The sequence below is a fragment of the Bombina bombina genome, chromosome 5 (genome assembly GCF_027579735.1).
Source record: "Bombina bombina isolate aBomBom1 chromosome 5, aBomBom1.pri, whole genome shotgun sequence".
Lineage (NCBI taxonomy): Eukaryota > Metazoa > Chordata > Amphibia > Anura > Bombinatoridae > Bombina > Bombina bombina.
In genome coordinates, this window is record NC_069503.1 from 743,483,375 (window position 1) to 743,497,523 (window position 14,149).

Sequence of the window (14,149 nt, forward strand, 5' to 3'; positions counted from 1 at the left end):
GATTCAGTGTCCATGTCTCTGTTTCTGTTGGATTAGAGACGTCTGAAATTGGTTTCAGCTTATCGAAACCTTCAGTCTCAATCATTCCCTTCGGTAGCCTTATGCATGGAAATTCTAGGTTCTTATGACTGCTGCATTGGACGTGTTCCCCTTTGCTCATTTTCACATGCGACCTCTTCAGCTCTGTATGCTGAACCGGTGGTGCCGGGATTACACAAAGATATCTCATTTAATATCTTTAAAACCGATTGTTCGACACCCTCTGACGTGGTACAGACCACCATCGTTTAGTTCAGGGGGCTTCTTTTTTTCTTCCAACCTGGACTGTGATCTCAACAGATGCAAGTCTGACAGGTTGGGGAGCTGTATGGGGGTTTCTGACAGCACAAGGGGTTTGGGAAATCTCAGGAGGTGAGATTTCCAATCAATATTTTGGAACTCCGTGCAATTTTCAGAGCTCTTCAGTCATGGCCTCTTCTAAAGAGAGAATCGTTCATTTGTTTTCAGACAGACAATGTCACAACTGTGGCATATATCAATCATCAAGAAGGGACTCACAGTCCTCTGGCTATGAAAGAAGTATCTCGAATACTGGTATGGGCGGAATCCAGCTCCTGTCTAATCTATGCGGTTCATATCCCAGGTATAGACAATTGGGAAGCGGATTATCTCAGTCGCCAAGCGTTACATCCGGGCGAGTGGTCTCTTCACACAGAGGTGTTTCTTCAGATTGTTCAAATGTGGGGACTTCCAGAAATAGATCTGATGGTTTCTCATCTACACAAGAAACTTCTCAGGTATCTGTCCAGATCCAGGGATCCTCAGGCGGAAGCAGTGGATGCATTGTCACTTCCTTGGAAGTATCATCCTGCCTATATCTTTCCGCCTCTAGTTCTTCTTCCAAGAGTAATCTCCAAGATTCTGAAGGAATGCTCGTTTTTTCTGCTGGTGGCTCCAGCATGGCCTCACAGGTTTTGGTATGCGTATCTTGTCTGCATGGCTTCTTGTCATCCGTGGACTCTTCCGTTAAGACCAGACCTTCTGTCATAAGGTCCTTTTTTACCATCAGGATCTCAAATCCTTAAATTTAAAGGTATGGAGATTGAACACTTGATTCTTAGTCAAAGAGGTTTCTCTGACTCTGTGATTAATACTATGTTACAGGCTCGTAGATCTGTATCTAGGATGATATATTATCGAGTCTGGAAGACTTACATTTCTTGGTGTCTTTCTCATCATTTTTCCTGGCATTCTTTTAGAATTCCGAGAATTTTAAAGTTTCTTCAGGATGGTTTGGATAAAGGTTTGTCTGAAAGTTCCTTGAAAGGACAAATCTCTGCTCTTTCTGTTTTTTTTCACGGAAGGATTGCTATCCTTCCTGATATTCATTGTTTTATACAAGCTTTGGTTCGTATAAAATCTGTTATTAAAGGGACAGTCAACACCAGAATTTTTGTTGTTTTAAAAGATAGATAATCCCTTTATTACCCATTCCCCAGTTTTGCAAAAGCAACACAGTTATAATAATACACTTTTTAGCTCTGTGATTAACTTGTATCTAAGCATCTTCTGACAAACCCCTAATCACATGACATTTTTTTATTATCTATTGACTTTCATTTTAGCCAATTAGTGCAGTGTCTGCCACAATCCACGGGCGTGCTCACAATGTTATCTATAGGGTTTACCTGAACTAGCTCTCCCCTGCTGTGAAAAGCAAATACAAAGCATGTGATTAGAGGCGGCCTTCAGGGGCTTAGAAATTATCATATGAGCCTTCCTAGGTCTAGCTTTCAACTAAGAATACCAAAAGAACAAAGCAAAATTGTTGATAAAAGTAAATTGGAAAGTTGTTTAAAATTACATGCCCTATTTGAAACATGAAAGTTTTTTTTGGACTTGACTGTCCCTTTAAGTCAATTTTCTCCTCCTTGGAGTTTGAATTTGGTTCTGGGGGCTCTTCAAACTCCTCCATTTGAACCTATGCATTCACTGGACATTAAATTACTTTCTTGGAAAGTTTTGTTTCTTTTGGCCATCTCTTCTGCTAGAAGAGTTTCTGAATTATCTGCTCTTTTCTTGTGAGTCTCCTTTTCTGATTTTTCATCAGGATGAGGCGGTGTTGCGAACTTCTTTTTAATTTTTTTCCTAAGGTTGTGAATTCTAACAACATTAGTAGAGAAATTGTGGTTCCTTCATTATGTCCTAATCCTAAGAATTCTAAGGAGAGATCATTGCATTCTTTGGATGTTGTTAGAGCTTTGAAATATTATGTTGAAGCTACTAAGAATTTCCGAAAGACTTCTAGTCTATTTCTTATCTTTTCCGGTTCTAGGAAAGGTCAGAAGGCCTCTGCCATTTCTTTGGCATCTTGGTTGAAATCTTTAATTCATCATGCTTATGTTGAGTCGGGTAAATCTCCGCCTCAAAGGATTACAGCTCATTCTACTAGGTCAGTTTCTACTTCCTGGGCGTTTAGGAATGAAGCTTTGATTGTTCAGATTTGCAAAGCAGCAACTTGGTCTTCTTTGCATATTTTTACTAAATTCTACCATTTTGATGTGTATTCTTCTTCTGAAGCAGTTTTTGGTAGAAAAAATACTTCAGGCAGCTGTTTCAGTTTGATTCTTCTGCTTATAATTTCAGTTTTCTTCATTATAAGATTTAAACTTTATTTTGGGTGTGGATTATTTTTCAGCGGAATTGGCTGTCTTTATTTTATCCCTCCCTCTCTAGTGACTCTTGCGTGGAAGATCCACATCTTAGGTAGTCATTATCCCATACGTCACTAGCTCATGGACTCTTGCTAATTACATGAAAGAAAACATAATTTATGTAAGAACTTACCTGATAAATTAATTTCTTTCATATTAGCAAGAGTCCATGAGGCCCACCCTTTTTTTGTGGTGGTTATGATTTTTTTGTATAAAGCACAATTATTCCAATTCCTTGTTTTTTATGCTTTCGCACTTTTTTCTTATCACCCCACTTCTTGGCTATTCGTTAAACTGATTTGTGGGTGTGGTGAGGGGTGTATTTATAGGCATTTTGAGGTTTGGGAAACTTTGCCCCTCCTGGTAGGAATGTATATCCCATACGTCACTAGCTCATGGACTCTTGCTAATATGAAAGAAATGAATTTATCAGGTAAGTTCTTACATAAATTATGTTTTACTGTGCTGACTTTATAGTAGGTTAATTCTAGATATCTAGTGGTCTTTAAGACTTTTGATAGAGTGAGCGCTGTGAATGTTCAAGGTTGGGGCAGATATTAAGGTAATACTTAGAAGAGACCAAGTAAGGAGGTGACCATTGGGGATATATGAGCTATTATAGCTAGTTATACCTCAGGATGTATAAGCTGATGCCATAATAGATCCTTAGTGCCACCATTAGCAATGTATATACTGTACTTGGTAAACTTTCGGCTAGTTTACAAGTTTTGCGGTAAGAGGGGTGTGGTACTAACTTGCACGTTATCGTCACCGCTCACTTACCTACAGCGCTGGTATTACAGGTTTTTATAAACCCGGTGTTAAAAGACAAGAAGTGAGCGTAGAGCAAAATTGTGCTCTTTACCGCACTCCAATACCAGCGCTGCTTAAGTCAGCGGTGAGCTGGTTTTACGTGCTCATGCACGATTTCCCCATAGACATCAATGGGGAGAGCCGGCTGAAAAAAAGCCTAACACCTGCAATAAAACAGCGTAAAGCTGCGTAACGCAGCCCCTTTGAATCCTATAGGGAAACAAAGGTTATGTTTACACCTAACACCCTAACATGAACCCTGAGTCTAAACACCCCTAATCTTACACTTATTAACCCCTAATCTGCTGCTCTGGACATCGCCGACACCTACATTATATTTATTAACCCCTAATCTGCCGCCCCCGACATCGCCGACACCTACATTATATTTATTAACCCCTAATCTCCCTCCCCCTATGTCGCTGTGACCTACCTACATTTATTAACCCCTAATCTGCCACCCCAAACTTTGCTGCCACTATAATAAACATATTAACCCCTAAACTGCTGCACTCCCGCCTTGCAAATACTAGTTATGCCTCATTATAGCTAGTTATACCTCATGATGTATAAGCTCATACCATAATAGATCCTTAGTGCCACCATTAGCAATGTATATACTGTACTTGGTGAACTTTCGACTAGTTTACAAGTTTTGTGGTAAGAGGGGTGCGGTACTAACTTACACGTTATTGTCACCGCTCATTTACCTACAGCACTGGTATTACAGGTTTTTATAAACCCGGCGTTAAAAGACAAGAAGTGAGTGTAGAGCAAAATTGTGCTCCATACCGCACTTCAATACAGGCGCTGCTTAAGTCAGCGGTGAACTAGTTGTACGTGCTCGTGCACGATTTCCCCATAGACATCAATGGGGAGAGCCGGCTGAAAAAAAGCCTAAAACCTGCAATATAGCAGCGTAAAGCTCCGTAACGCAGCTCCATTGATTCCTAAAGGGAAACAAATTTTATGTTTACACCTAACACCCTAACATAAATCCTGAGTCTAAACGCCCCTAACCTTACATTTATTAACCCCTAATCTGCTGCTCTGGACATCGCCGAAACCTACATTATACTTATGAACCCCTAATCTGCTGCCCCCAACATCGTCAACACCTATATTATATTTATTATCCCCTAATCTCCCTCCCCCAATGTCACAGCGACCTACCAACATTTATTAACCCCTAATCTGCTGCCCAAACTTTGCTGCCACTATAATAAACAAATTAACCCCTAAACCGCCGCACTCCCGCCCCACAAACACTAGTTAAATATTATTAACCCCTAATCTGCCATCCCTAACATCACCGCCACCTACCTACATTTATTAACCCCTAATCTGCTGCCCCCCAACGTTGCCGCCACTATATTATATTTATTAACCCCTAAACCTAAGTCTAACCCTAACACCCCTTAACTTAAATATAATTAAAATAAATATAATTAAAACCTACCATTAATAACTAAATAATTCCTATTTAAAACAAAATACTTACCTGTAAAATAATCCCTAAGCTAGCTACAATAAAACTAATAGTTAAATTGTAGCTAGCTTAGGTTTTATTTTTATTGTACAGGCAAGTTTGTATTTATTTTAACTAGGTAGCATAGTTACTAAATAGTTATTAACTATTTACTAACTACCTAGCTAAAATAAATACAATTTTACCTGTAAAATAAAACCTAACCTAAGTTACACTAACACCTAACACTACAATACAATTAAATAAATTACCTAAATTAAATACAATTAAATAAATTAAATATAATTACCTAAATTACAAAAAAAACCCACTAAATTACACAAAATAAAAAACAAATTACAAGATATTTAAACTAATTACACCTAATCTAATAGCCCTATCAAATTTAAAAAAGCCCCACCAAAATAAAAAAAACCCTAGCCTAAATTAAACTACCAATAGCCCTTAAAAGGGCCTTTTGTGGGGCATTGCCCCGAAGAAATCAGCTCTTTTACCTGAAAAAAAACAACAAACAACCCCCCAACAGTAAAACCCACCACCCACACAACCAACCCCCCAAATAAAACCCTAACTAAAAAAAAACTAAGCTCCCTATTGCCCTGAAAAGGGCATTTGGATGGGCATTGTCCTTAAAAGGGCATTTAGCTCTATTGTAGCCCAAAGCCCTAACCTAAAAATAAAACCCACCCAATAAACCGTAAAAAAACCTAACACTAACCCCCTGAAGATCCACTTACAGTTTTGAAGATCAGACATTCATCCTCAATGAAGCCAGGAGAAGTCCTCATCGAAGCGGCAAGAAGTCCTCAACGAAGCCGGGAGAAGTCTTCATCCAGACGGCATCTTCTAACTTCATCCATCCAGCGAGGAGCGTGTCTATCTTCAAGACATCCGGCTTGGAGCATCCTCTTCGAACGAAGTCTTCTTCCAGAATGAAGGTTCATTTAAATTACGTCATCCAAGATGGCGTCCCTTAGATTCCGATTGGCTGATAGAATTCTATCAGCCAATCGGAATTAAGGCTGCAAAAATCCTATTGGCTGATGCAATCAGCCAATAGGATTGAACTTCAATCCTATTGGCTGATCCAATCAGCCAATAGGATTGAGCTTGCATTCTATTGACTGTTCCAATCAGCCAATAGAATGAAGCGGTTTAGGGGTTAATATGTTTATTCTACTGGCGGCGATGTCTGGAGCAGCAGATTAGGGGTTAATAATTTTATTATAGTGTTTGTGATGTGGGAGGGCCTCGGTTTAGGGGTTAATAGGTAGTTTATGGGTGTTAGTGTACTTTTTAGCACTTTAGTTATGAGTATTATGCTACTGCTCTGTAGTGTAAAACTCAAAACTACTGACTTTAGAATGCATTACGAATCTTGTGGGATAGGCTGTACCGGTCACTTTTTGGCCTAAAAAAAAAAAAAGCTTGTAATACCGGCGCTATGGAAGTCCCATTGAAAAAAGACTATACGCAAATTGCGTAAATTGATTTGCGGTAAGGCAAAAAAAGCGTGAGGGACAGCTATACCTACAAGACTTGTAATAGCAGCAGTAGTAAAAAACAGCGTTATGAGCCTTAACGCTGCTTTTTTACTCATAACTCGTAATCTAGCCCATAGTTTGGAGCTTCAGAAAAGCCTGTAACAATATGCAATGTTACTCAATTCTCACTTATTTTCAGAACTGTATTACTCAGCATGCCACGCCGCACTACCTCGGCCTCTGGCAGCACGGGAGAATGCCAGGCAATTTTAGGATATTTTTTCAAAACCGTGAGGACTGTATTCTAATTATTCATGGCAATGGGGTTTACTTAAATACACCTTATGATATTGAGGGTATGCCTCTAGGAAAAGTGGAATAAAATGGATCTCCATAAATTCACAGTTAGATTCCTCTAATCTATGGTATATATGTAAGTGATTAACATATTCAGATATAGTTTTAAACAACTAGCTATATATACATTGAACCCCATTTTGTGCTGACAGAGTTTTTGCGTTACTGCAGAATCATATTGCAGAAAAGATTAGGACTGGGCATAATTTGTATACACTGGCCTGCATATGAAAACTTTGGGATAATTAAGGGGTGGAGATTTGCTGTATAAAACACAAATTAACAACATTTGTATGATAAAATTGAAGCCTGATAAACAACTATAGTCACAACTTAGTTATATACTGTAAACAAGTATAGAAAAAACTTTGAAGAAGGTAAAGGATGAGCTTAAGTTATATGGTAATAAAAGAACCTTTGATATTTCAATATGAGGCTCTCCATTTAAAGTTATCTGAAGGTATCAGGTGAAGTCTATCCAGCATCAGACTGGATAGTTAAAACCTTGTGCCCTTTATCGGTATTATCCAATTCCAAGTCTGATGCGTTTTGATAAGGTGTCTAACTGATGAATCAGACTTGCTGTAACTCCCCTGTATAGGGGTCTCTTGAGATAATTAAGTCCTTGATCTATAATATATAGGGAGGCCTCCCCATCAAGTCCAAAATTGTTGCTTTCAGTATTAATCTTTACAGACTGCGAGGTCTCTCCACAGCCTGCCAAGACCAGGGGTTGAAGATGTGAACCCTATACCTGGCTTCTTTGTGACTAAACTCGATCCCTCTTGCATGCTAGGCAATCCAGTTGCCTTCCTCTCAGGATCATTAAGGCCTGCAGTAAGTTGTGGTGATGCGGTTAAGCCAGATGCAGGACTCGGAGACTGTTGAGTGGAAAGATGTTCCAGATCCATCGGCTGTTCCAAACTGAGGCGTTGTGCGTCTGATGGGAGAAATCGCTCAGTAGGCTCCACAGAGGAAGCATCATGGTGAGCTATCACTGTGAAGAGTAAAGAGCTGAGATCTTTTTTAAGCTGTTTGCAGCTTTGTGTAATTACACTCTGTATTGCGTACTCCAATGCTTCCACAGCCTTCATAACTTCCGTATTGTGCCCTATTTGGCTCTCTCTCCTCCAATCTTAATGCAATCTGCTATGCGGTGTCCTGGATAGCACCCAACTGGGAAACAGACCTAGAGCACTTCAGGTACTCCGTTAACAGAGTGGATAATGGTTCCCTCTATTTATATGAAAAAAAGGTAGAGCAGCACTTTTCACTGCTTATAACCCAGGATCGTTCAGATCCTGGGGGGGATGTGCAGCAGCCCTAGCAGCGTAGGTGAACAGAAGCACGACACAGGCCTCACTGCCATGTAATCTGTCTCAACGGCACTTAGCTGAAGAGCATAGAAAGAATCATCTTTGTGAGATATGTTCACAAACTCTCACAGGGTTTCTCAAGAGAGTGTAGTTCAAAACTCTGCTGTAGGAATCCAATTTTGGGGGAAAATATTCTTTAAAACCTAGTAAGAATCAGGCGCTCCTCTAAAAGATGACCTTCCGCAACAGCTGTAGGCTCCGACCCCATTTAATGTCCTTTTAATATGACAGCACATACATATGTAATAAAATGCATGCATTGCAGAAAAGAATGTTTTTGTTTTTTGTGTGTATATATATATATATATATATATATATACCACCTACGCAATATCTCCAAAATTCATCCTTTTCTGAGTGCGGAAACTACTAAACAGCTAATCCATTCCCTAGTAATTTCCCTGCTTTACTACTGTAATAACCTACTAACTGGCCTTCCTCTCTCCCACCTGTCCCCCCTTCAATCCATAAATGCCTCTGCTAGGCTAATCCACCGCTCCCGATGCTCTCTATCCACTGCACCCCTCTGTGAGTCCCTTCACTGGCCCCCTATTCACAGCAGAATTAAATTCAAAATTCTCACTCTGAGCTTCAAAGCCGTTACCAATGCAGCCCCGCCCTACCTGTCCTCACTCAACAACAATATACTCCAGCCCGTTCCCTAAAATCCAACAACAATCTACTCCTTGCCTCTTCTACCATCACCTCCTCCCATGCTAAACTACAGGACTTCTCTCATGTGGCACCAACCCTCTGGAGCGCACTTTCTCGAGCTGTCAAACTTTCCCCCAACCTCTCCTCCTTTAAACCCTCCCTAAAGACCTTCTTGTTCAGGGAAGCTTATCACCAAATCAGTAACTAATGAATTCCACTTGCCTAATAGTTGCCCTCATCTAACTCCACACTAACATCATTCCCACCTTTACAGTCCCCACCTCCTGTTTCTCACCCCCCTACCCATTTAGATTGTAAATTCCCATGGGATCAGGGCTCCTAATTCCCCCTGTATTTGTTTGAATCTGTTGGCGCGTTATAAATAAAGAATAATAATAATATATATATATATATATATATATATATATATATATATATATATATATATAAATATATAAATTTATTTTTTTACTTTTAGTGGTTATTCATAGTAATATAGTTGATATATTTTCTGTATAATACTTTGTAATATTTTGCCAGTTATGTATGGCATATAGATATAACTGGAGTCTGTGTAGATCTGACTAATTCATAAAAATATTCATGATATAAAACCCTGACAAAGGCAGACAGAAGAACAATATCTAGTAATAAAATTTCAGTACAACACGGGAATATTGCTTCTATAAACAATAGATTGTTCTACATATTAATACATTTTAAGATTCATAGAGTAGAATTGCTAGTTTGTTTCATTTGTAATATGTCCAAATGTTTTGTGTAACATTTAATTAGACAGCAAACAGCATAAACCCTTTACATTAATCAACTATCATGATGTAAAAATGTATTAGTCAACATTTTGCCTTGGTTCTACTGCTATGAACACTAAAGTAACAGCTTGCACTCACTAGAAACTACAGATGCTGATAACATTTGTATAGCATTTTTGTTTATCGCTAACCTCTTCAGTGATGTACCTTGTCTGTCCTATGTGCTAATAAAAAACTTATAAAAGATATCGCCGAAACAATTTGCACTTTCAGGTCATAATTAACAACTTTTTCATTTATTTTCCAGGAACAGACTGTGTGTCTATCTGTCATTTTAGTGTCTTGTAATATCCATGATTTTAGTAAAAGGATACAAGACCAACTCATTATTGAGCAATTTGATTAGAAGATTTTTCATGAAATTGGCAAGCTAAAGGGACACTAAACCCACATTTTTTCTTTAATGATTCAGATAGAGCATACACTTCTAAGCCACTTTCTAATTTACTCCTATTATCAATTTTCTTTGTTCTCTTGCTAACTTTATTTAAAAAAAGCAGAAATGTAAAGCTTAGGAGCCTGCCCATTTGTGGTTCAGAACCTGGGTTTTGCTTGCTTATGGGGGCTAAATGTAGCCTCCAATAAGCAAACTCTATCCAGGGTGCTGAAACTAAAATGGGCTGGCTCCTAAGCTTTACATTCCTGCTTTTTACATAAAGATCACAAGAGAAAAGAAAAAAACTTGGGTTTAGTATGCATTTAACACAGTCCCTCTCACCGGAAAATCAGAGACAACTAATTTATCCTTTCATAGGTTCTTCCTATTTTATATATTTGTATCTATTATGTATCAATTTACTAAATTCCCTACCACATGAACTATTGAACTTCTGAATAGTTTTTATTAAATCGAATGTTCCATTTGAAATTTCGAATGTGGACTTTCGATCTAATTATGAACATTCAGAATCGAAGGTAACATTCGAAAACTGTAAACACCATTCAATTATAGAATATTTAAGAATATTCGTTCTTATCAAAATTCGATTATGTAAATCGAATTTCTACAATAACATTCGTTCTAGCATTCAAATTTGAATATAAACACATTCACCCATCCCTAGCACTAACCCGACATGAAAATATGAATATTTCAAATTCCAATGTCCTATTTATTCATAAATAGATATTTCTATAATCTTTATATATGATGTTTTTTGCACAACTATATATTTATACCTATATATATATAGATGATTATGGATAGGTATAGATATTTACAGATATATATAGAAATATCTATTTTTAAAATACATAGAACATATTCTGCTATGTGCAGAACATTGGAATGTGAAATATGTACTGTATATACACAAACACTTAAACACTTAAAAATGAATATTGCATATGTATGATTTTTCAGGTTTTCATCTACTTAACTGCAAAGGGCTCCAATGCACACACACACACACACACACACACACACACACACACACACACACACACATATATATATATATATATATATATACACACATATATATGGGTGTGTGTGTGTGTCTTTATGTGTTTATATATGTATTTATGTGTTTATATGTGTATATTTGTCTGTAATTTTATATATATATATATATATATATATATATATATATATATATATATATATATATAAAAACACATAAATACATACAGTATGTACACACACACACACACACACAACTGTCAGTAACTGTTAGTGCTCCACTTGTAATCTGGCCCAATATAAGGTAAAATGTATAATTGGGAATATTTTAACGGAGATACAATTGTACAGTATAATGACCCTTTAGGAATTGTTAAGCGCATTTCAGTTTAAACAGAAGCCTTTTCTTCAAAACTGCATGTAGTAACATAAAATATTTCCGCTAAATGCTACCATTATTTCAGTAATAGCGTTTACAGTGCAAGGGAAATATACACATCTACCCTGTGTATTTGCATTCAAACTCACACAGTCAGGGATGACATCTTTTGTGTTGACAATTATTAAACTTGTGTCACAACTAAAATGATACATCTCACTACTGGCTCTTTGTGCAATCATGGTATTTTAATGCAGATGCACAAAGCATATATAAATATGCTCGAACAAAAAGAGATATTGATATGCTCAAGTGATTTTGCTCTGAGAACCTAAGATTAGTATAAGCAACTATGCAAAAAGGAATACTCTCCCCAAGCTCAAAAACTTACTAAATAGTCACTAAAATAGCTTGCTTAAAGGGACAATATAGTCAAAATTAAACTTTAAAAATTCACATAGAGCACACAACTTCCCAATTCATTTTCCATTATCTAAATGTGCACAATTTTTTTATATGCACACTTTCTGAGACACCAACTCCTACTGAGCATAGTTTTATTTCCTACTATACCTGCACCTCTGTTTACAGCTGTTCTCTTATTTTAACCCATTATAGAAGCCAGCAGCTAAAGCTTTGCACCTTTATACTGGGCACCACCATCTTGTAACACGCATATTGTTACATCCTGTGACAGAAGCTGTGCACTTTCACAGATCAGTAATGCTACCAGTTTTACCTAGCTGTACCTTGCACTTTACGTTACCTTGCACAATAGAAAGAAGAAGCTATACATTTTTTGCAGGGTTTTTTTTCTGTTTGTTTTTTTATACACAGTTTTAAAGATACAAAATAAATAAATAAAAAAAGGAAGCACTTAGGAATATTAAAGAACAATGCAGCCACCGCAAAAACATACCGCTCCCAATCTGTAAACTAAATATCATTATAAAGCTTTCCAAGAAGGCAACAATATCACTGATCTGTAAATCTGACTGCTTCTGTCATATCGTGCAAGAATAAATAAACTCTAAGATGGTGGCGCCAAGTGTGAACTTTACTAAATATTACTTCTAAAGGGTGAAAGTAAGAGAATGGTTTGGAAAAGAGCTGCAGAGGAAAAACAATATAATGGAGAGTAGTAACAATGCTACTGTAGTTGTAACCAGCTGTTTAATGTCCCTTTAACTGTGTTTTTAAGTTTGAAAATTGCATTAATGTTGACAGCTTTTTAGGATTACTAGTTTTCTTTCTTTTTTTTTTTGGCAGAAAAAAGATGAGATATTAAATAGATGAACATATTGCACATCAATTGAAATAAGCTAAACGAAAAATACAGTGTTCCATACAATGTTATACTGTGCACATTAAGATGCCAGTGATCTCATATAAAGATATTCAGTAGACATGTGCGTTTCGTTTCGGACAAATTCGGATTTAGGCCGAATTTTGGCCTATTCAGTGATTCGGATGAAAAATTACGAAAATTAGTAACTATGTTTCCGAATTTTAGGATCCATTATTCAGATTCAGAATTTTTCATTGTTCCTTCCTAAACCACAGTTCACCGACACTAACTTTAAGTCTATATTAAAGGTATAACCCCTAAACCACCGCTACCCGACATCGCTGAAACTAACTAAACCTATTAACCCCTAAACCGCTGTCCCGAAACATCGCCGACGCGAACTAAACCTTTTAACCCCTAAACCGCAGCCCCCCACATCACCAACGCTAACTAAACCTATTAACACCTAAACCGCCATTCCGAAACATTGCCGACACGAACTAAACCTATTAACCCCTAAACCGCATCCCCCCCCACATCACTGACACAAACTAAACCTATTAACCCCTATACTGCCATTCCAAAACATTGCCTACACAAATTAAACCTGCAAAAAGAAATATTTCCAGAACGAGTTGTTGAAAATCAGTTGTAACTTTATTCCTTAAAATTGTATGAAACAACATACAGCAACACGGGGTTAGTGAAGACAAAAAAACTTCTGACCGGTTTCGGTCGTATTGACCGTAATCATAGAATAGCACCTGTTGAGGGGTGCACCCTTTTAAGTCTAACACTTCATGTTCATTGGTTTAAAAACAAGCAGTCTTCAAACTTAACCCTATACATACCATATTGACATTTTGTGCAGATAGTAAACACTTTATATGTGAACAAATAGATGAAGATATATATTACAAGTAAAAATTGAAACTTAATGTTTATATACATATATACACTACATATAGATAAGAAGAAAATACTTTTAGTGATCAAGCAAAAACGTGAACACATTATAAAGGATAATAACTCTTTATATATATATATATATATATATATATATATATATATATATATATATATATATATATATATATATATATATATGTATATATATATATATATACACACACAGTATCCTCACATTATGCCCAACTAAAACTTCAACCTGTATTAAACGAAATATACAAAGATAGTGATGTTTATAAAGACTATTATACAAAATGAAGATCAGTAAACAGCAGTTTATATCGAAGTTCATTAAGCACATTTCATCCACAAATAGACCATTATCAAATAATAATTAGAGGTCAAAAGAGATCCATCAAACATAGGTAATATAATATATTTATGGATAAAA